This window comes from Pygocentrus nattereri, chromosome 15, assembly GCF_015220715.1.
Source record: "Pygocentrus nattereri isolate fPygNat1 chromosome 15, fPygNat1.pri, whole genome shotgun sequence".
Taxonomy (NCBI): Eukaryota; Metazoa; Chordata; class Actinopteri; order Characiformes; family Serrasalmidae; genus Pygocentrus; species Pygocentrus nattereri.
In genome coordinates, this window is record NC_051225.1 from 29,668,148 (window position 1) to 29,689,238 (window position 21,091).

The 21,091-nt window shown below is 41.0% G+C and overlaps 1 protein-coding gene across 1 annotated transcript in view; it reads right to left on the reverse strand.

Annotated features, from left to right (window-relative positions):
• Positions 1-19,846, reverse strand: part of lingo3a (leucine rich repeat and Ig domain containing 3a) — a 34,342-nt gene extending 14,496 nt beyond the window's left edge. Inside the window, exon 1 of the mRNA XM_017716792.2 lies at positions 19,321-19,846. The gene's annotated coding sequence lies outside the window, so the exon portion shown is untranslated. The remainder of the gene's footprint in view (positions 1-19,320) is intronic.
• Between the last annotated feature and the right edge of the window lie 1,245 nt (positions 19,847-21,091).

The following is a 21,091-nucleotide window of genomic DNA, read 5'->3' on the forward strand; positions in this document are numbered from 1 at the left end:
GAATCAGTTGCAATCTGGACATTAAATTGGAGGAGCATATTTTAGAGGGGGCATAACTTTGTGCACTCTGATGGACAACATATTGATAATAGAACAACGTGTAGGATTTTTAGTTTAAAGCCTTCCAGAATTAATTAAAAATATCAACAGGTTGTAAAGAAATAACAGTTTTGACATTATGTCAAAGATATCTATGAATCATGTTAGCGAGATACCTACTTAAGTTAGTATGCTAACCAGCTAGCCCCTGGCCATCCTGTCTCGTAATACCACTTTGTACTTCGAGAGGCAATAGCGAGTCTCTCTATGTTGAGAGGATGGAACATAACATAAATAGAACCAAAATACAAGTTAGCATTAGTGTTGCTTTCCACCACTGGAGCTCTTCGCAGAAAAAGGGATAAAGTTTGATGTTGAACTCGATTCTTCTAGACTACATGTAAACGGGGAAGAATAAAGAGGGGCTGTGTAGAGTATGAATTGAACAGGTTGTGACATCGTTTTGCTCCTTTAACCTATGGACCTATTGCAAAACCATCGACCTGTATTCTGGACCCGATCCCTACAGGTCTACTCAAGGAAATCTTACCAGAAATAACTAAGCCTATTCTGTCAATAATAAACTCCTCTCTTAGCCTCGGATATATCCCAAAAACTTTTAAACTTGCAGTAATTAGACCGCTGATTAAGAAAGCTAACCTCGATCCCTGTGAACTATCAAATTATAGACCCATCTCAAATCTCCCCTTCATATCTAAGATCCTGGAAAAAGTGGTAGCAAAACAATTAAGCCCTTATTTGCATAGGAATAATCTACACGAAAAATTTCAGTCTGGTTTTAGGCCACATCATAGTACAGAAACAGCATTAGTAAAAATTATAAATGATCTTCTATTATTCACGGACCAAGGAAATGTGTCGTTGTTAGTCCTCCTTGACCTTAGTGCAGCATTCGACACAATAGACCACGCTATCCTACTAGATAGACTAGAAAACCTTGTAGGGGTAACAGGAACAGCTCTTTCCTGGTTCAGGTCCTACCTCACCGATCGATATCAGTTTGTTAATGTAAAGGGTGAATCATCTGTTCGTGCAAAAGTAATTTATGGTGTTCCACAAGGTTCCGTTTTAGGACCTATATTATTTACAATATATATGCTCCCACTAGGCACCATTATCAGTAAACACGGCATAAATTTCCACTGTTATGCAGATGACACCCAGTTATACATATCAAGTAAACCGGATGATAAAATTAAACTTGCCAAGATTGAGGACTGTGTAAAAGACATAAAAGATTGGATGTCAAATAATTTTCTGTTACTTACCTCAGATAAAACAGAGGTCCTGCTTCTTGGTCCAAAATTAGCCAGACACAGACTGTCTAACTCAACACTAAAACTTAACAATCTCTCAGTTTCATCAAGCCTATCTGTTAAAAATCTTGGTGTCATGATAGACGCTGATCTCTCTTTCGACACACATATATCTAATATCACTAGAACAGCTTTCCTGCATCTCCGCAATATCGCTAAATTAAGAAATTCATTATCTCTACAGGATGCAGAAAAGCTAGTTCATGCATTTATCACTTCAAGGCTAGATTATTGTAATGCCCTGCTGTCTGGATGTCACAGCAAAAGCCTTAACAAGCTTCAGCTAGTCCAGAACGCTGCAGCCAGAGTCCTCACAAGAACTAGGAAGTTTGACCATATTAGTCCAGTTTTATCAGCCCTGCACTGGTTACCAGTTAAATTTCGCATTGATTATAAAATTCTATTACTGACTTATAAAGCTCTAAACGGGCTCGCCCCTCAGTACCTGAGTGAGCTCCTCTCCTACTATGAACCATCACGCCTACTTAGATCACAAGGTGCTGGCCTACTACTGGTACCTAGAATAAATAAAGCTACATCAGGGGGGAGAGCTTTCTCATACAAAGCCCCCCAGCTCTGGAATAATCTTCCTGCCAATGTTCGGGAATCAGACACAGCCCCAATCTTTAAGTCTAGGCTAAAAACTTATTTGTACAGTCAAGCATTTGGTGATTAGTCTTCCCTGTCAGGTCTAGACCTGCTGGAGTCTACACTCTACGCTCTGTTTTACTGTAATCTGTGGTCAGCCACTCTTTACAGTATTAACTCTGTTTTTTTTTGTTTTTTTTTTTCTTCTCCTTTCTCTGCCGAGCTGATCAGCTGCCCATCCTGTGCGCCTGATGCTGTTGCCTCTACTGCCTTGATTGGTGCCGCTGCTCACCAGCCTTCTGGACCGGTTTGACCACCACTGAGCTTCTTGCTGTACAGCGCTGTGCAGTCCTCACCCTCAGATCTCTCTCTTTCTTTTCCCACTTTACTATAATACATCTTACTAATAATGTTCGCTGTCCGGTGTCGACCATAGGAGGATGGGTTCCCCTTCTGAGTCTTGGTTCCTCTCAAGGTTTCTTCCTCCTTTAGGGAGTTTTTCCTTGCCACCGTCGCCGCTGGCTTGCTCATGGGGGCTCGGACCCGGAGTTTCTCTCTTCTTTTCTCTTCTCTCTGTAATGCTGATTGTTCTGTAAAGCTGCTTTGTGACAACACCTGTTGTAAAAAGCGCTATATAAATAAATTTTGCTTGCTTGCTTGCTATGGATGTACCACAAGTTAGCATGGGTGAAACACCCCCCCAAACAAATTGCAATTAAGCATGTAGATGTGTTTTATTTGTGCTAAAATAACACTGCATGTGGTAAAAATGAACATTATCTGTCGCAAAAAGAAAACGTTTCTGTTAGGTACTAGCACTTTGCTTGCTAGCTTGTTTTGCTTCTGTCATCTACTGTACTCAGTCATGGACTATAGGAATTTGGGATGGGATTTAGAGGGGGCGTGCCCTTGTTTGTGGCGGTTTACAAACAACGGTTTAACGAATTGCCCCCAATACGTGTTCTTGTTACAAGATCATGTCTGGCCCTACAAGACTAGTATAAGCCCTGAACACAAGCTATTTCCTTCCTCATTAAACTGGAGCTCACCCTGGGAATAAGTTAAAAGGGCAATTTATTTTAATGTCACAGTTACAGTACTGCATTTCAATGAGTGTTTAGATGATTACACCATTGTTTTTAATGGAAAAACAGTAGACAACTGAATTGGTTCTACATACAAGCCAATTCAGGCCCTTGACAGACTGACCCATCGAAATCTACACAGCTCATTTCTAACACCAAAAGCAGTTCAATTACAGCACCCCTTTCAGACATTGCAGAAGACGTGCAATGCTTAATTGTGACAAGTCCTATCAAGGTTTTCTCAAAATGCCTCTTATCCTCCTTCCTAATTCATTATGGAGTTTGACTCTTGGGGCCAATTACATGTAAACACAGAATGACTGAGTTACATAACCGATTCAGTCAGAATTAGCGGGATAGCTGGTAATTACTGGGATAAGGAGGAAAACAGTGGGAGACAAACTAGAGGACAAACATGGAAGGAAAAACACCTTCAAGCAAAGAGCACAGCTCAGCTTGGACAGGCAGTGTAGACAGGATCGCTTTCTTGGTCTGGAATCCGAGGCTTGGCATGCACCCTTCATTGGCTGGCGTTCTAAGTCTGTCAAGAAGCATCACTTCACCTGGGCACTGTCAAGTAGGGAGGACGGTGTTCCGTTAGACTGGGCATGTGTGCTGGGTGTGAGGTCATGTTCAGTCACTCACAAGTAATCTGACTTCCCATCCCATGCATAGGGAATGCATATAGATTGAGACATGTTCACGTAGACTCGATACTACATTTAAACTGTAATTCTGTTAATTATTTATTTTGATGTGTTTTCATGCAAATTGCTACATTCAGCCAATGCGAATGAAGCACCTACTTAATGGCAGCAGCTACAAATGAGTTTTTATATAGCACATTAAACTCAGATTACCTGCGGGGTAAGCCAGTTGTTCTTCTCCTGAGGGGGCTGGCTGAAAAATGTAGGGAAAATGTGTGTATTTTTTTCCTAACTACATAACATATACACATACACTCATGAGGCATAACATTCTGACAGAGGGTGTGCTGTCTGTGCAGGGTGTGCATTTTCTGATATTATCTTGTTATCTGACCACAATGCCTTTGAGCATTTTAATGGAAAAATAAAGAAAACAGAAACCATTGATTTTCACCTATAAAGATCTGGCATGTTTCCAGAGCTCTTTCTTGCTATAAGCGGTATAAGCAGTCACTCAGGGCCCCCAGTCCTCCAGGGCACTCTGAGTATACTGTACAGCACATTATAGAAGTCAAAGACCAGACTTTTATTCATTTAATTTCAGTACAAATTATTTTTCAACATCAGATAAATAACATTTTATATACACTGATCAGGCATAACATCATGACCACCTCCTTGTTTCTACACTCATTGTCCATTTGATCAGCTCCGCTTGCTATATAGGTGCACTTTGTAGTTCTACAATTACAGACTGTAGTCCATCTGTTTCCCCGTATACTTTGTTAGCCCCCTTTTACCCTGTTCTTCAGTGGTCAGGACTCCAATGGACCCTCACAGAGCAGGTACTATTTGGATCATTTTCAGCACTGCCGTAACACTGATGTGATGGTGTGATAGCATGTGTTGTCCTGGTACGAGTGGATCAGACACAGCAGTGCTACTGGAGTTTTTGAACACTGTGCACTCACAGGCCACTCAATTAGATACTCCTACCTTGTCAGCCCACCATGTAAATGTAAAGTCAGAGACAGTAGCTCATCTGCTGCTGCACAGTTTGTGTTGGTTATCCTCTAGTCCTTCATCAGTGGTCACAGGATTCTCAGTTCAGCAGTGACACTGAGGTGTTTAAAAACTCCAGCAGCATTGCTGTGTCTGATCCACTCTTACCAGCGCAAAAAATGTTGTTTTTTTTAACTCTGGGACTGCAGTTTGTTAATTTGGTGGAATGGTCCATATTGCTTATGTCCACTAATCAGCCAAAGTGTCTTGTGGGTAAAACAAATCTACTAAAAACTTAGTTTCAGAAAAATCAAATAAAAAATGTAAGGATAAATTGCCCTATGAAGCTGGTGGGTAGTTTGAGACCCCTGTTCTATAGCTGATTGCCTTTTGATACACATTAGTCCTGCCCAACTTGGCGCACTTTATTCACATATGCCCACGAGGACCACAAAGCCGTAAGGTGCACCATTTTTCATTTTGATACTTTAAGAGATATTTTAAGGGGGGAAGCCCCCTCTGGGAGCCCTTTTTTTGGCCTTTATTGAGAACTGCATCGCTGCAGAGAAAAAAATATTCTGAAATTATTTATAATGCGTTTGTTTATTAATTGAACTTTTAATTGAGCTGCTTTATTAACTTACTTGAAAAAATAAATCTGTTCCAAACACAACCTTTAAAACAGAAGAGGCAGGCAGTTGAAGACTTCTGCCCTCTACATCCACACGCTAATGACGTCACCTACATGCAGTCTTAAAGGAGAATCGCAGGGCTTAGAGCACCATTTGAGAAAGACCTAATCACAGAAGTGGACATATAATCAGCGTACAATCTTGATCTAATGAGATTTTGTGATGTATTGAATTATAATGCATATTGTGATTGAGTATGGTATTGTGAGCTAATCTGCACCACTCAGCCCTATAATCAACTAAATCAGAGTCTTCCTTTCTCTGGATTAACGATCCACATGGCGCTTGCTTTACAACATTTGAGCAACAAAAGCTCAATGCACTCCCCAGTGAAAGCACTTTGAGATCTGCTCCGTCTCTGAATGCAGCACCAGCTATACTTAAGGCTCCAGCTCTTGGTATCTCACTCGGTGCCTTCGTTGAGCATCTCTCAGTCCTTTTAAATCAGGGCTCACGCTGCTTACAGATCAGCAAGAGCAATTAAACACTATTAACTAGAGTCATCAAGCAGCCGTGAGAGCCTGAGCCGAGTTGTTCCCTGCTGACTGGATTCTAATATACCTATCTTCTTCCTTATTTTCCCCTTTCTCTCAATTGCCAATTATCCACTCACAGAAATTTAATTCTCATTGAATGGCACATCATAGTTAAGCCCGCATTGCTAGTGAAAACCTGACACCTCTGACAGCAGCTGGAGGTAACAAATCTACCGTGATTGTGTTCATTTCGGTGAATGTGTGTCACTCAGGGATGAGCACAAATGTAGATCTAAGATCCGTAAGAACATCTATGTGAACTGCGGTCACACTGTGAAGACCTCATTGGCTAACTTTTATTCACTGATGTGTTGGAAACATGAATTGATAGAACTTGAGTGCATGCTATGCATTGAGGAAGCATCACTGTTAGTTCAGAGCCACTAACAACATTTGATCCTCAGTCCGCTAAATCCAAGATAAGACTGTCAGTAGTAAGACAAACTGTGAGTAACCCAAGAGATTGAAGTAGAGCTTCTTAAGTGACCAGGAGCCTCTGTTATTTAATACATCTATTAGGGTTGCTAATGAAGACTTGTGTCCTTGAAGATTGAAAGTTATCCTCAGTCTCCTCAGTTTTGGGTTTGTACACTAAAAACAGCAATGATGTGACAACTGGTATTTAAAGATGTGGTTACTACAGGCAATTTGTGGATGGGTGGGTTGGTCACTGTGGTCATGGAATACACCAAGAATATTTTAGAGAATTTATCAAGGGAAAAGTTTTTCAAAAGTATATAATAAATCATGTGCATTCTGATGATTTTGACTAACAATATTTGTATGAGAGTGGCATGGAGGCACAGTGGATCTGGGTTCAATTCCCTGGCCAGGTGACTCTCCTCTCTGTGTGGAGTTTGCATGTTTTCCCTATGTCTGTGTAGGTTTCCTCTCACAGTCCAAAGACATGCATTCCGGTGGATTGGAGATGCTAAATTCGTCCTGTGTATGTCTGTGTGTCTGCCCTGTGATGGACTGGCCACCTGTCCAGGGTGTATCCTGCCTTCTGCCCAATGAACGGCAGGATAGGCTCCAGCCCCTGCAACCAAGGATAAACTGCTTAGAAAGCATGCATGTATTAGTTAATGATTGGATTTTCTTCCAAAGGGAAGAAAAATGTCTCTTTTTCGCTTGACATTAATGCTTCATAATACACAAACGCTGCAAACTGGTGTTATCGTTTTCAAAATCAGCCAAATGAAATCTTTAGGCCACTGTATTTAACAGCTTTGATGAGCTAGTGAGCTAACACTAGAGATAACCAGTGCAGTACGCGGTGATATACTAGGTCACTGCCTCTGGAAATGCAGGTCTGAGCTGCCCCAGAGTCCCCACACACTCTCCAAGCTGCTGCCACACATCCTGCTTCAGCACCATTGTTGTGGACAAAGCCAGCATGTGCCAATGAAGGACAGAGAGATCCAGCCATGCACAACTGGCAGTCACTGATAGGGCACAGCTGAACACCAGCAGACGGAGGCATAAAATGGCACACTAATGCTCTCTTGGGTGAGTAGCTCAGAGACTAACCATAATGGTGCATCTTCTCTCGCTTTTCTGAGATGGATACAGACTGACTGCCTCCCAAACCCAAGCCAAGCCACTGCCTTTCATCTAGCCTCCGGCATCAAAGTCTCCAGCTGTTCTGGGACTACATATAATTTTTTCTTTTTCTTATTTCCCACCTTTATTTTCTCCCCCTCACTCCTAAACAAACTCACCTGTTCTCAGTCAAATGTTGGTCTCAGAGTGCATCTTCAGGCCCCTCATGTGATTCTGTTTACAAGTTGAAGATGGTTATGATTTTTGATGATTTGTTCTACACCAAGTTGTTCTCTTCAGAGAATGAAATGCTAAAATGTTTAAGGTAAACTTTTAAATGAAATATCTTTTAACTGATTTTAACGTTTTCCAGCCTCATTGTGGAAATAGCACAAGCACAGTAGCCAGTAAAAGCTGAAAAAACACATTTTGAACGTTATTTGAGCTGAAGGCTATAAAATATGTGATTTTTGTCAGACTTTGCCTGTGATTTTATATATGTCTTTGAAATGTTAATGTGGCTCTACACTGTAAAAAATCTGAAGCAACATCAACAAAAAAATAAGTCAGCATTCTGCAGTTTTTTATGAAAGCTTTATGAAAGACTTATATAAACTCAAAAAAGCTGTAAGTGCAGTGCACCTAATTAATTTAAATGTGTTGCAGGAAACAACATTTACTATCCTCAGTATATGTCAATTAAAGTTGACATGACTTACTGTTACAAGTTGTATAAATTCAGAGGCCAATTTAGAATTCAAGTCTTTTTAAACAATTTGGTGAAATTCCAAAAATTCGACATTCCAATTTGAATATCCCTGGAAATAACTGCTGGGTAGTGTTGGCAATATGTACAGACTATAAGCACCTCAATTTAGCCTAGTTACAGCCACACTACCTCTGCTGTCTTAAACATCCATGGCCATGACTTGCTCTGATGTAGGAACTGTTCCTGTTTGTGTAGAGCAGGCCTGAAGTATCGGCACTGGTTGTTTACCCCTAATATGCTTTACCCATGGAGCAAAGTGTGATCCACACACATACTCCTCTAAGGAATAATCACAAAAACTCTCTGAACTGAATAGAATTTTTTAAAATAAATTTCTCCTTGGCGACTGTTTTAGTCCTTCCCAGACCACACCATCTGGAGAAAGAACCCTCCAACCTCACAAACTAAAGCTTTTCTGATCAAGCTACAACAAAGGATTTAACATTATATATATACATATATATATACATACACACACACACACACACACACACACACACATGTGAACATATAGGTCAGCCTCAGTATATATTTGACAACAGAGTAACAGCTACTTATCACCAAGTCACAGCTGACCTCCCTCTAACAGGTGTGTCAGATTGCTGACCCTGTTAAATTGGGTTTGGGTGGCATGAGTCAAAGAGGGCCCCTTGCCTCAGGCTGAAAAATTAAACCCTGAAGACCCTATACACCCGAGCTTGGATTACAGGAAAAACACAGAGCACCCTACACATCACGCTAGCAGACATGTCCTTCATGAGACCACAGACTAACTAAATGGTTGCTTTAAATTGCAATTCAGATGATAGAAGGTAGATCTTTTCAAAGCTAACAGAATTCCAGTAAGGAGATAAATAGCTCTCCAATCTGATTGCTTAAACTGGCTACCATGCAGAAGGCCGCATCTGCTAATTTCACTGCTGCACTCACCAGCCATGAACCATTGGCACAGTACCATGTAATACATCTGCAGCCTCCAAAAATTAGAAGCAATTTTGCTCTCATTGCATGATAATAAAAGGTAGAGCTGATATACACTGGAATCACATTTTTAAGAAGAGGAAAATTAAGGACTACATGCATTTCCTTCCATCTGTAGTGTCAGTCAGCAATCTGCATTTCCAGTCAGTGAAATGACACACGTGACTGTGTAAAAGAAATGGATTAACATATGACACTGGCCATGTTCTGTGACAGCAGCATCCCTATTTCAGAGCTGGATGTGGGGCCTGGCCTAGTTCAGAGGGGTCTCCTAATCCTGTGGCACAGTGCCAGCTTCTACTGCTACCTACAACCAGCGATAATCTGTACACAGACAAGACAACAGAAGGCCATTGGGGACAACTGGCACATCATCACAGTGTCTCCAAAAAATCCTGTACAAAGGAAATACTATTGGAAAGCAGAAATGCTATTGTAAAACATTACTCAAATAAAAGTAGAGGTGCTATATTTATATTTCAATTTGAGTTAATATACTTACATTCAAATGAATTTAAATATCAGGTGTAAAGGTACAGTAAGTTATTATAGTTGTGTATTATTATGTTTATGAGCAATTTGTATTAAGGAAACATTAAAGTAATTCACATAATATTTCACTTACCCCAGGTGTAGATGATCTGCCAAGACATGTTGATGCAGAAACTTTAATTGTTGTTTTAAGCTGGACCTACAACGTTAAAGATGCTAACAAACACCAGAGATCAATAGTCACCCAAACTTTTCCATGACTACAATCCCCCAAATCTCCTCTCAAACAACATCCAGGTCTTTATTAAGGTTGCACACCTGTCGTGCCGAAAAGTCTGAAGATCTGGATGTGGTGAGAATTTTTGAGGATGTATTTATAAAAAATATTTTTTTTTATCTTCTAGTGTTTGTTAGCATCATTTGTAGCTCCAGCGCTAATCTAAAGAAACTAAATTTGGGCACCAAACATATCTTAGGCGATCGTCTACATCTGGGGTAAGTGGAAAGTTGTATAAACTCAATTTTCTACCAAATAATTCCTTTAAAAATAGGCAATTGTTCCTATTTATTACAAACATGACATTAAATAACTCACTACTCCTGGCAAATGCTCTCTTTACCAGCAAACAAGTCAAACACAGCAGAAAATCAGACTCAGCAATGGTGCATGTGTGTTGCACAAATGAAAACAGTTTTCTCTCCCTTCATAGTAACAAGTACCACCCCATGCTAAAGAAAGTAGTGGAGTGAAATGTAGGATATTTTAGTTTAAGATGTGGAAATATTTAAAGGGCTCATATCCCACATTTTGTATTTTTTCCCCATGAGTTCAACTAATGATGTTCATTTGGGTTTATGTAGCAAAACAGTAAGAATTCATTTTTACATTTTTTACAGTAATGAAAACTTTTACCATTTTCCAACCTATTTATCCCTCAGAATTAAACATGTTGTTTTATTAGTGTAATATATGCAAATAATCTCTGTGGTGAGAGTAGAGAGCAGGTGGAAGAGAATCTGGAGAGGTGGAGGTTTGCACTGGAGAGGAGAGGAATGAAGGTCAGTAGAGACAAGACGGAATACATGTGTGAGGGAGGTGAGAGGGAGGCAGGTGGAAAGGTGAAGATGCAAGGAGTAGAGGTCGTAAAGGTGGATGACTTCAAATATCTTGGGTCAACCATCCAGAGCAATGGACAGTGTAGAAAAGAGGTGAGGAAGAGGGTGCAGGCAGGATGGAGTGGGTGGAGACGGGTGTCAGGGCTGATGTGTGACAGAAGAATAGCAGCAAGAGTGAAAGGGAAGGTTTACAAGACAGTAGTGCGTCCTGCTATGATGTATGGTTTGGAGACTGTGGCTCTGTCTAAAAGACAGGAGGCTGAGCTGGAGGTGGCGGAGATGAAGATGCTGAGATTTTCGTTGGGAGTGACAAGGATGGACAAGATTAGAAATGAGCAGATCAGAGGGACAGTGAAGGTAGAGCAGTTTGGAGATAAAGCCAGAGAGGCCAGGTTGAGATGGTTTGGACATGTGTTGAGGAGGAATAGTGGATATATTGGGCAAAGAATGTTGGAGATGGAGCTGCCGGGTAGAAGAAGAGGTAGACCTCAGAGAAGGTTTATGGATGTAGTGAAGGTGGACATGGAGATTGGTGTGAAAGTAGAGGAGGCAGTGGATAGGGCAAGATGGAGGCAGATGATCCGCTGTGGCGACCCCTAAAGGGAGCAGCTGAAAGAAGAAGAAGAATCTCTGTGGATGCTGGCTGTCTTACAGTGTGCTTCGTTCAAAAAGCTGTTCAGACCTAAATACTTCTTACAACTTCAACATAAGTGGGTGTGGCCAAACTGCTGTAGATTAAATAGACAGATTCGTTAATGACACTGAATTATGAATAATAATCACTGAAACAATTAATTTAAAATGTGCAGTATAGAAGTATAGTTTCTGTTCATGGTGTGGGGAGTGACCATTACACTCTCAACTTTATTTAAGTAATACATTAAATTCTTTTACTTAAAAAAGGGAGGACGAGTAGTTTTTCCATGATATAGGACTTTTAATAAAGCTCAGACAGTCGAAAGTGTAAATACAGAAATTTCATGTGCTTCATTGTTGTTCACCATCTTTAGAAACTCAGATCTTCATTTTATTTATGTATGTATTTATTTTTTTAATGGCTGCTGTATTACAGGGTTTGGGCTTTGAGAGAATTACTTTAAAGCTACTGTTTAATCCCCTGCCTGCCAAAACAACTCTAGGGCTCTCAAACACACAACCGCACATCATGAGATGCCTTATTCTGTTCACAAACTGGAATAGATGTCCTTATGGTTTGCACTAAGATGACCCTACACAGCAAAACTCGATTGTTTTCTCCCCTTCGGCTCTTCTGTCAGAAAATATAATCAGTCCTAAAGTCTTTAATCTGACGTTAAATTCTAAGGCCTTAAAAATGTGTTATACTTTATTATAGAGTGAGGGATGGAATAAGAGAAGAAGAGCACAAAATGTTTTAGGAAATTTGATGAGGATTGTAGGAAAGACAGCGCAAGACAACCCGAATCCAAGGCCTCTTGGATGAAGGCAGCATGACTAGATGAGATTTTGACAGGTGCTCTCGTTTCCCTTTTTCCTAGGACCTGTATTTGGGCTGTCAAGGTAGAAATCCAATTGCGGACAGACCGGGGACGATGCCGAAGAATCTGAGGGGACTTAGCACTGAGCCACCACAAATGACTGACAATCCTGAGGTCTCTGTGAGACAGGCTTAAGAGCAGGGAGAAGGAGGGCTGAGGAGAGAAGAAGAAAGAGAGTGAGAAGAAAAGAAAGAGCGGGAAGTAAAAAGGGAAAAAAAGGGAGTAGAAGAAATATTGTGTGCTCAGTGCTTTTTCACCAAGTCTCGTGACTTCCTACAGCTCTTCTTGACCCTGTGTGCTGGCTGCAAATTTCAAGAATCATCAAGTGAAAGGCTTCTGGCCCCGTGTCAGAGACGAACATTGAATGCGTCACTCTCTCCACACCTCAACAGCATTTCGTAAGGTCTGTGGCTGCAAAGTGGCTCACAGAAACTGAAATCCAAGCTCGGAATAGCAGAGGTTTGGGATAATTGGCATTACACAACGAATAAAGACTCTGTCCCCGGCATCACTGTATTTGCTGGAGCTTACATAATGCATTGTGCTGGATATATCCATAAACATCCCCTGATCAAGCCTAAACCATGAACAACAATGCAATGAATACCCCTACTTGACAAAGATCAGACAAAGCAAAGCCAGGATGCCTCACTGCCTCGGCTGGAACGTTTGGTTCAGAACGACAGAGCATTCCTCAAAGGGTGACACAGTCAAGGTGAACTAGCATGACAGGCTGAGAGGAGACAGAAACAGTGAGAGAGACAACACAGGAAGGGGATAGAAAGGTCGAATTTAGATAAACGTTGATCATCTGCAGCTATAAAACTGGGATCATCGCAAGAATTTCTTTCATGGGGAAAGTGAACAATTTAGTTACACAGGGGTGACAACCTGAAGATGAACGAGCATGCTGCATGTCTGTTTTGATGTGCATGAGAAATTCATGGCACATCCCAAAGAGCCAAGGTTCTGTCAGGGCAGTCCATGCATCCTCAGCCTGCTGAGATGAGTATATTGTCATCGAGGTAATGATACATCCTTTGGGGTGGCCTTGCAGGACAAGGAGCATCGAGTGTGGCTTAGTTCCCTAGCAAAGTGTGGTGGCTTTTTCAAACTCTCCAGAACATGAAGCACTGCCACCGCTGTCTATCACAGCACATTATTTTTTTTTACATTTATTTGCTCATAAACACTAATATTAGAACAAATACAAATAATTCTAATAAAATAAGTACTGTTTTTACATACGTCAATGTGTTCGCTTTGGCATTAACCTCTCCTCATGGTAGCCCAGGGCTATTTGTAGTTATCCTCCTATATCTGTAACTGGTTTGGCCAATTAATCCTTCATTAGGCTTAATTAAGTGTTCTGGAGATGGAATTAAACAAACCCATGCATTGGTTGGGGTTGCTAAGGAGACATCTGGAACCAAACCTTGTTCTTCTAACTAGCTCACAAGATAACTACTTTTTGCAAAATAAGAAATGATTGTTTACTGTATTTATGCTTATTTGCATCTATTTTAATGATACATAGTGTCCCTACTGCAACTAAACATAACACATTTATTGCAGCTTCCATTCTTTTCAGGAGACTTACTTTCAGGTTTTTCTAAGAAATCTGCAGGGTTCTTTTATCCCCACTGCCAAAGTTCAGTCTTAGAAGCTTGTTGAATATTCTCCTATGATGTAAGGTGTCTCAAAGTCCTTTGGCCTTTATTTTCACATTCTGTATCAAAAACATGTATCATATTCTGATGTAAAAACAACAATAACAATGTATAGTTAAATTTGTGCATTGCTACACCCCTAGTCCCCATATAGGTAGCCTTACCTTTGCTTTTCCATCCCCTCATTTCTCACTGCAACACAGACAAAGCAAAAGCCCCTCAAATTAAGCTTATTCTACAACTATCAGATTCCAATATACAACAGATCCTGTGTCATTTTTCTAGATGTGACCTCAATCTCGCATCCATCAACATAAGCATCTTGACACATAGTAGCGAGTCTCTCTTGCGATTTCACTGTGGTTGGAAGCTGAGCATCATTACTAAGTCCATCTGATTAAATGATCTAGGCCTTTTTGACAGATACCTCAGGGGAGAGGATGCAGGAAGGAGTCTGTTTAGATTGATCTCATGCACCATCTGTCGCCATATTGTAGAGTAAAGCATGGCAGAGGCATATTAACAATTAAATTCATCCGTGGGGAGCAGGCAGTGTTTTCATGACTAATGTCGCACTCAGTCACTTTAACTATTGCGGAAGATGTTAAAATCAGTCACTTTCAAATCTAGGACACAGACTCCTGAACCAAATTAGATTAAAGAACTTGGATTACAGAACTCTGGAATATTTCTATTGCTACTTGGTAGACAATTGACTGCATCAGGCTTGGCTAATGAGGGGAAAAACACAACTCTTTCCATCGTTAGCTCAATGCACTGCCCTCCCATGAGGAGAGATGAATTATGAATTTATGTGACACCCTGCTAAATTGCCTTGTCTGCTTTTTTCTGCCCATAGATCGGCCTTGTAAGAAGAGTCAATGAGATGAGTCAAGACTTTGTAATGCAGAAAAGAGGCAAGATAGGGGCCTTTTAAATTGGTATCAGGGCACACAGTGTGGGGAGAGAATGAATGTATGGGAAACATGGCTCTATCATTCATTTTCCATCACAATTGTCACAACCCAGTCATTGCACTTTGACAGACTACCTCTATCAGCTCTTGATGATAGGTCTGATGATATGGTGTCTTCATAGGCCAGGGCTCATCTTGAGAGCAACTCAGCTTCCAGACGTTTACTGCCTGGGCCAGATTTCCAATCTGTTATGAGCAGCTGTGTAAAGACCATGGCATCATGATTAATCAACACAATGCCAACATCTCAACCAGATAGGACTGAGCAATCAATTATGTCTTACGCAAGATATCCAGCCCTTGTGTAACCTGGAGGGAGCCAAGAAGTGAATTTCCAGTGCTGAGGGGCTATTTTGAACATGCATTCAAAAAAATTAATCAACCACCACATGCTGACAATTAATGGGAGGGAAAAGGCAGGAACAGGTAATCAAATACCTATCCCATCAAATCAATCACATAACAGCAGAGGAGGACAAATGGCTTTGAGCTGGTTTGATGAGTATGCTGTTAATCCAATTACATAAATTAAAGAGCTGGAAAAGACATGCAACCTGAGCCTCTGCAGAAGCAATAGGAAAGTACTGTGGCCAAGGACGGCAAACTGCTCATTTGAGTCTACAAGAGACAGCTAGAGAAGCAAAGATATAGTCAGCTCCACAATTATTGTCATTACATTAAATTAAGCGTCCTTACAGTAAAAACGGTCATGTCTGTGTGGTTAATTAGTTGAATTTCACAGTACATTTTGTCAAAAAGAACAAAAATTCTAATCAAGTAATATTTTTTTTAATGTCACATTTATTGGCACCCCTAGAAAGTCTCATGAAAGAAATGTAACTGAGGCTTTTACATTTCACTTTTTTAACAGTAAAAAAGCCAAAATGTAATTTAGAATATTAAAAGATACGATATTTTACATATCAAGGTGTGAAATACAGGGGATCTTTGGGGGGGTATGACCCTATAACCTCTTGGATGCACTGAATGTCTCAAAATCAAAATTTTGGGGGGGGCGGGGTCCCTGAAAATGAATTCATTATGATGTTATGCCTTCCATTAGGGGAAAATAGATTCTCTAAAACAAATTCAGGGAAACATGTTTATCCCGCTTCATCCACGCATGTTTGTAAATCTGAAAACTTGCCCAATTTCCCAAGAGATTGGAGGAAAAAGTGAACTGTTACTTACTTCTCAAACCAAAGCCTAGAGGAGATGTGTAAGATCCCAATTAGTGTGTGGAAGAGCACTTTACCAAACTAGAAAAGAGCCTTTCCAAAAGAACAATTGTTGAACCAAACATTACAGTGCCATTGAAGCTAGCACCAGCACCGCTAAGGTGAGTGAGATAACAGCTGGCCAATGCTAGAGTAGCCAACCATCATAAGACCCCCTCAAATACCAGAGAGTGTTTGGCACACTGGGTATTATTTTCTACTAAATTGGTGCAGATTCTAGTCATTTAGACATTATGAGATCAATATTGCAAAGCACAAAAAGTATTGCTACCTCATTCAGACATAAGTGGTTATTTTGAGTGTGTGCATGTGTTTCGTTTCCATGAGCCAGCTATTATTTTATATTAATTTAGCACCGGTTATTGGGCAGCCTTATCTGAATACTTCTACCTTGAAAGTCCATAGTGGTCTTTGTGGCTGTATACATTAGACTGCATTTAATCTGTGCAGGCTCTTTTTCCTGCGATTCCAGCAACTTGGGTGTTTTTAGCAGCAGGTTTTCAGTATGCACATTATGTAATTTACCTCAAAAATATCTGGAAAGAATTGATAAATCGTTTACAAAGTAAAATCCAAATCAGAATAAACAGTAAGAATATAATGAGACAGTTTAACACAAGTGATAGAATAAAAACCCAACAAATATGTTACAAGGTTTTGGTTTGCTGCAAAAATGTGGTAAACACAATGCTTTATTTTGAAGATACACACATGAAAGAGAGATGAAAGTGCGATGACCTTTATAAATCCTGCATTGATTATAAAAAATAGCAAAAGTGCCCACGTCAGCTGTAAGGTCAATAATTAAGACATTTAGAGCAACCACATTTGTAGTGAACCTGCTTGAAAGAGGAAGTGTATTTTCCCCCATGCACAATGAGAAGGATGTTTAGAGCGGAAGATAACAAGGATCCAAAACATGCCTCCAAAAATGACTCAATAACCACACTGAAAACATATGAGCTGAACGAGAACCTTAGCGCGCTCATTAATCTCCACAGCCACTGTTGGTTCACAATTTAGAAGTCTGGAGAATCCATCAAATATGGAAAGGAGAAATTGATAAGAGCATAAACACTCACAGTCACGTTTATCTACAGCGTGCTAGAGCAGCGGCGGGCAGGCAGACTGAAAGAGCCCCCTGCTCAGAGAATTACAGCAGTCCCACTTTTCCACCCTGTCCGAGTGAATCAGGATCATTCAGCTGGTGTCCACGAGGACTGAAAGACCACTGCGAGAGCAGGGCTCAATGGTCAGCTCACACTGTTTAGGGATCCATGTGGATTTGATATCAACAAGAAGACTGTTCACGTGAATTTCTGAATCTGACATTCAGCGTGCAGTAATCAGCATCTTAGAGACTGTTCTGACTGCTCACATAAGCCATGTTATATTAGTAACTGTAATATGTAAGTGAGTGCAAAAGAAAATGATGTGAAACCCTGTTTGTTAGAGCTGCAGAAATGCAAAATACAAGCTATTTTCACCAAGAACTGCTTCCTCATTTTACCCTTCTAGTTTTTTGAAGATTCATGCTTTTTCAGCTCAGAGCTTCTTGATTCTTTTAATGATACAGCAGGGTCACAGGCTAACATCATTATCTTTGAGCAAAGCACAGTGTGACTAAAAAGAGAATATGTGAACCTGAGTAAGTGCATTAGAAGGAAAAAAAATAGGCATTCAATGAAACCTTTATGGCATTCATCTGATGCAGGCCAATATGAATGATTGTACCATCTATGTGTCTCCAGAAGCAAAGGTCCAGACAGTAATTTCCCCTACATGATGATTTATGGAGCATACAACTGTTCTCCTTTCACTCTAAAATTACAGTCAATACAGCCACTTCAACTTGCACTTTGTAGAATCTCACAGAGATTGAAAAAGCAGACTGAAAAGCGCAGCACTGATTCATGCCTTAACCCTGTTTGCACCTAGGCACCTCAGAAAATTGTATACCTCATCATCTTGCAAGCATCTTCTGCTCACGGTAACACAATCCTAGAGTTCAAAAGGCACTGTGACCTTCCGGCAATAAACAGGACACACAACACTAGCCTAAGTGCCTGTTCTTCAGCTCTCCAGAGGTGACACATGTCCCCAAAGCTTCTCTAGGCCCTCTATAACAAGCCCCATAAAAACAATGGCACACTGTGGCACATCTTATGAAGAGACATCTTGCCACTTACGGTGCTGTGGACAGTTAAACATCCACCCTTGAAAATTCCCTCCAGACCAATGAAGCGCCTTAATGTGATTCACACATATTGTGGTGCCATTACTATCGGCAATCCCACTGAGCGATGACAAGCTTGCCACCGCTGGCTGTAGAGATGCAGGCGATTATCAGCTGAGTGTAAGGTGATGAGGCTGTGATGTCCAGCGATATGTGAGTGTATACAGCTAAAGGAGATACACAGACAATGGCGCTAACCCACATAATTCCCAGGCAGGAGCTTGAGCAGGTATGGAAATGCGCATATATCTAAGAAAAGAAGCGGGCGCTCTAACATTGTTACAAGAGCAAGGACACTATGTGAGGTAATACAGATGTGAGTTGTGGGCAACATAGTTGCACATCATTAGCTTTCTTTGATGCTGCATCTTCTGAATTCAGGTTCAAACTGTTGAAGAAGCCTGTAGTTTCTACTATGAGCCAATAAGGCAAATCAATAGTCCTACATGAAGAACTAAAGCCTGAACTGCATGCTGTCTTCGATGCTGCCTCTTCTGAAGTCAACTGTTGAAGAAGCCTGTGTTTTCTATCATATGTTTTCTATCAAGAGCCAATATGAGGGAAATAACTAGTTGTACATGAAGGAATAAAGTCTGAGTGCCTTGTGTGCCACAGAATCTTTGCAGCACTGTTGCAAATCAAGCTCCTTGTGTTGAAGCGGAACAGTTGTACAGTTGTACAAACTGTTTAAGCTGTTTAGAAAGGCTGGATGTTATACTATGAGCCAATATGAGACTCTAAGGAAAGTTCGTTCATTCATGCAATTTATGAGGTAAATAGAGCATGCAAGATCCTTCTTATTACTGCCCCTGCCCCCCCCAAATATTGGTGTTGGGTTGCAGTGCAAGAGTACTCACCCAGGATTGGAACTTGACAAGTGATGCATCCACATCAGCAAACCTTGACAGCTCGTGAACAGGCATGTGGACGGTTGTCTCAAGTCCAACTGTGTCCTTCTTCAGGACTTCCACTGGAATCTTCCAACGAGGCTCGCAGATGCAGCAATATCTGCCTGTGCTATCAGACATGGAGCCCCCCTTTTCTTCAGAACAATCAGCTTTCTCTCTCTTTTTCAGTCATAGTCTGAGCCAGAGCTCAGGGAGAAAGCAATGCACAGCCAGCCTGCCGTTCCTCCTGCTTCTTTTGTTTCTCACTGCTGGCTCCCAGTAGGCATCGGTCAGAGCGCCTCACGCTACCCCACTGACAGGAGAGCTGGTGGGGGGTGGGAGCCTAAGCACTGGCTGGAAAAGTGTGTGGGAGAAAAGATTGTTATACGTCAGGGAGAGTCCTGTGTCCTATTTCTGCCTCTCTTCCCTAAAGCTGCCGTACATGTGTGCATGGGGGGGAGCTACTGCCTCTCTATCTCTCTCTCCCTCTCCCTCTCCCTCTCTCTGTCCCCCTCTCTCTCTCCCTCCCTCCCTCTCTCCACCACTACGGCTGCACGGCATCTAAACTCACTCTGCCAGCTAAGTCAGACTTAGGGATCATCTAAAAAGTCTGCACAGCAGATCGAAACGTATAGGGGTAACCTTCTGGGCAGAGATCCATCTGGAACCGCCACAATGACATCTGAAGGAGGGAACGGCACTGGCTCAGGAATGACATTACACAGACTTGACAGCTTTTCAACAAGCCAACAGTGTCTTCACAATCCAGAGCTCGGATACTGACTTCGACACACATTCCCTAACCAGCTGGCAACCAGCTCCATTGAGGATTGGATTTTACTCCACAGGAAAACAGACAGCTGTAGTCGTACTGTTGTAGTGCACACATGACCACAGCTTATCTTAATCAAACTTTGGGCTTGGGATAAAAAAAAAAAAACAAAGGATGTTCTGCTTCTTTTTTCATTTTGTTTGTTTTTTCACCAAAATATGATTCACATATTACATGACTGGTAAATGTGCCATATTTGTAATGAAGCAAGAAGAAAAAATCTACTGCATCCTTTTACAGGTTAATTTAACACAACCATTTCCTGAAACTCTGTGTCCTCCTCTGTTCATACTGACATTTACAGAGAACATAAGCAACAGAACAGACTTTTTGTGCCAGCAAGATTTCTTATGGACATGCTGTGATTCCTATATAAGGTGCACAAGTCAGAGACCACCCCTCATTTGTTTAATTTCCAATCCAAACAGTCATTAAGTACGAGTTTTTCATTTTTCAGTGTCAGGAAAAAAAGCCAAAAACACATTTTTAACAGAAGCCTTTTTCAGTATTTAGTGCGTCCACTCCTTTATAACAACTTCTATTCTTTTTGGGAGGCCAGAAAAAAATCTGTAGGGATATATTTCCACACCTTCAAAGTTCGAAGTTGATTGTATTTTCTGCTTCTTATGATCCAAATAATTCCAATGACACATTTAGACTAATGTCTTTTTCATAATAACAGCTTCCATATAGCTTTCAGACCCATAGTGTTGGCTTGTCTTCTCACAGTGGAAGGATGGACAGAAACACCTGTGGATTTTTTCAGACCTGAAACAACAGTAGAGCTCGATTTTCTCCTCTCTCTCAAAGAAGAAAGCTTTAGGTGCTGTTTATCTGATGGGAACAGTTTTGGTGGTCTGAGAGGCCTTGCATGGTTGTTAGGAGCCCTAATTTCTCTGTATATTCTGA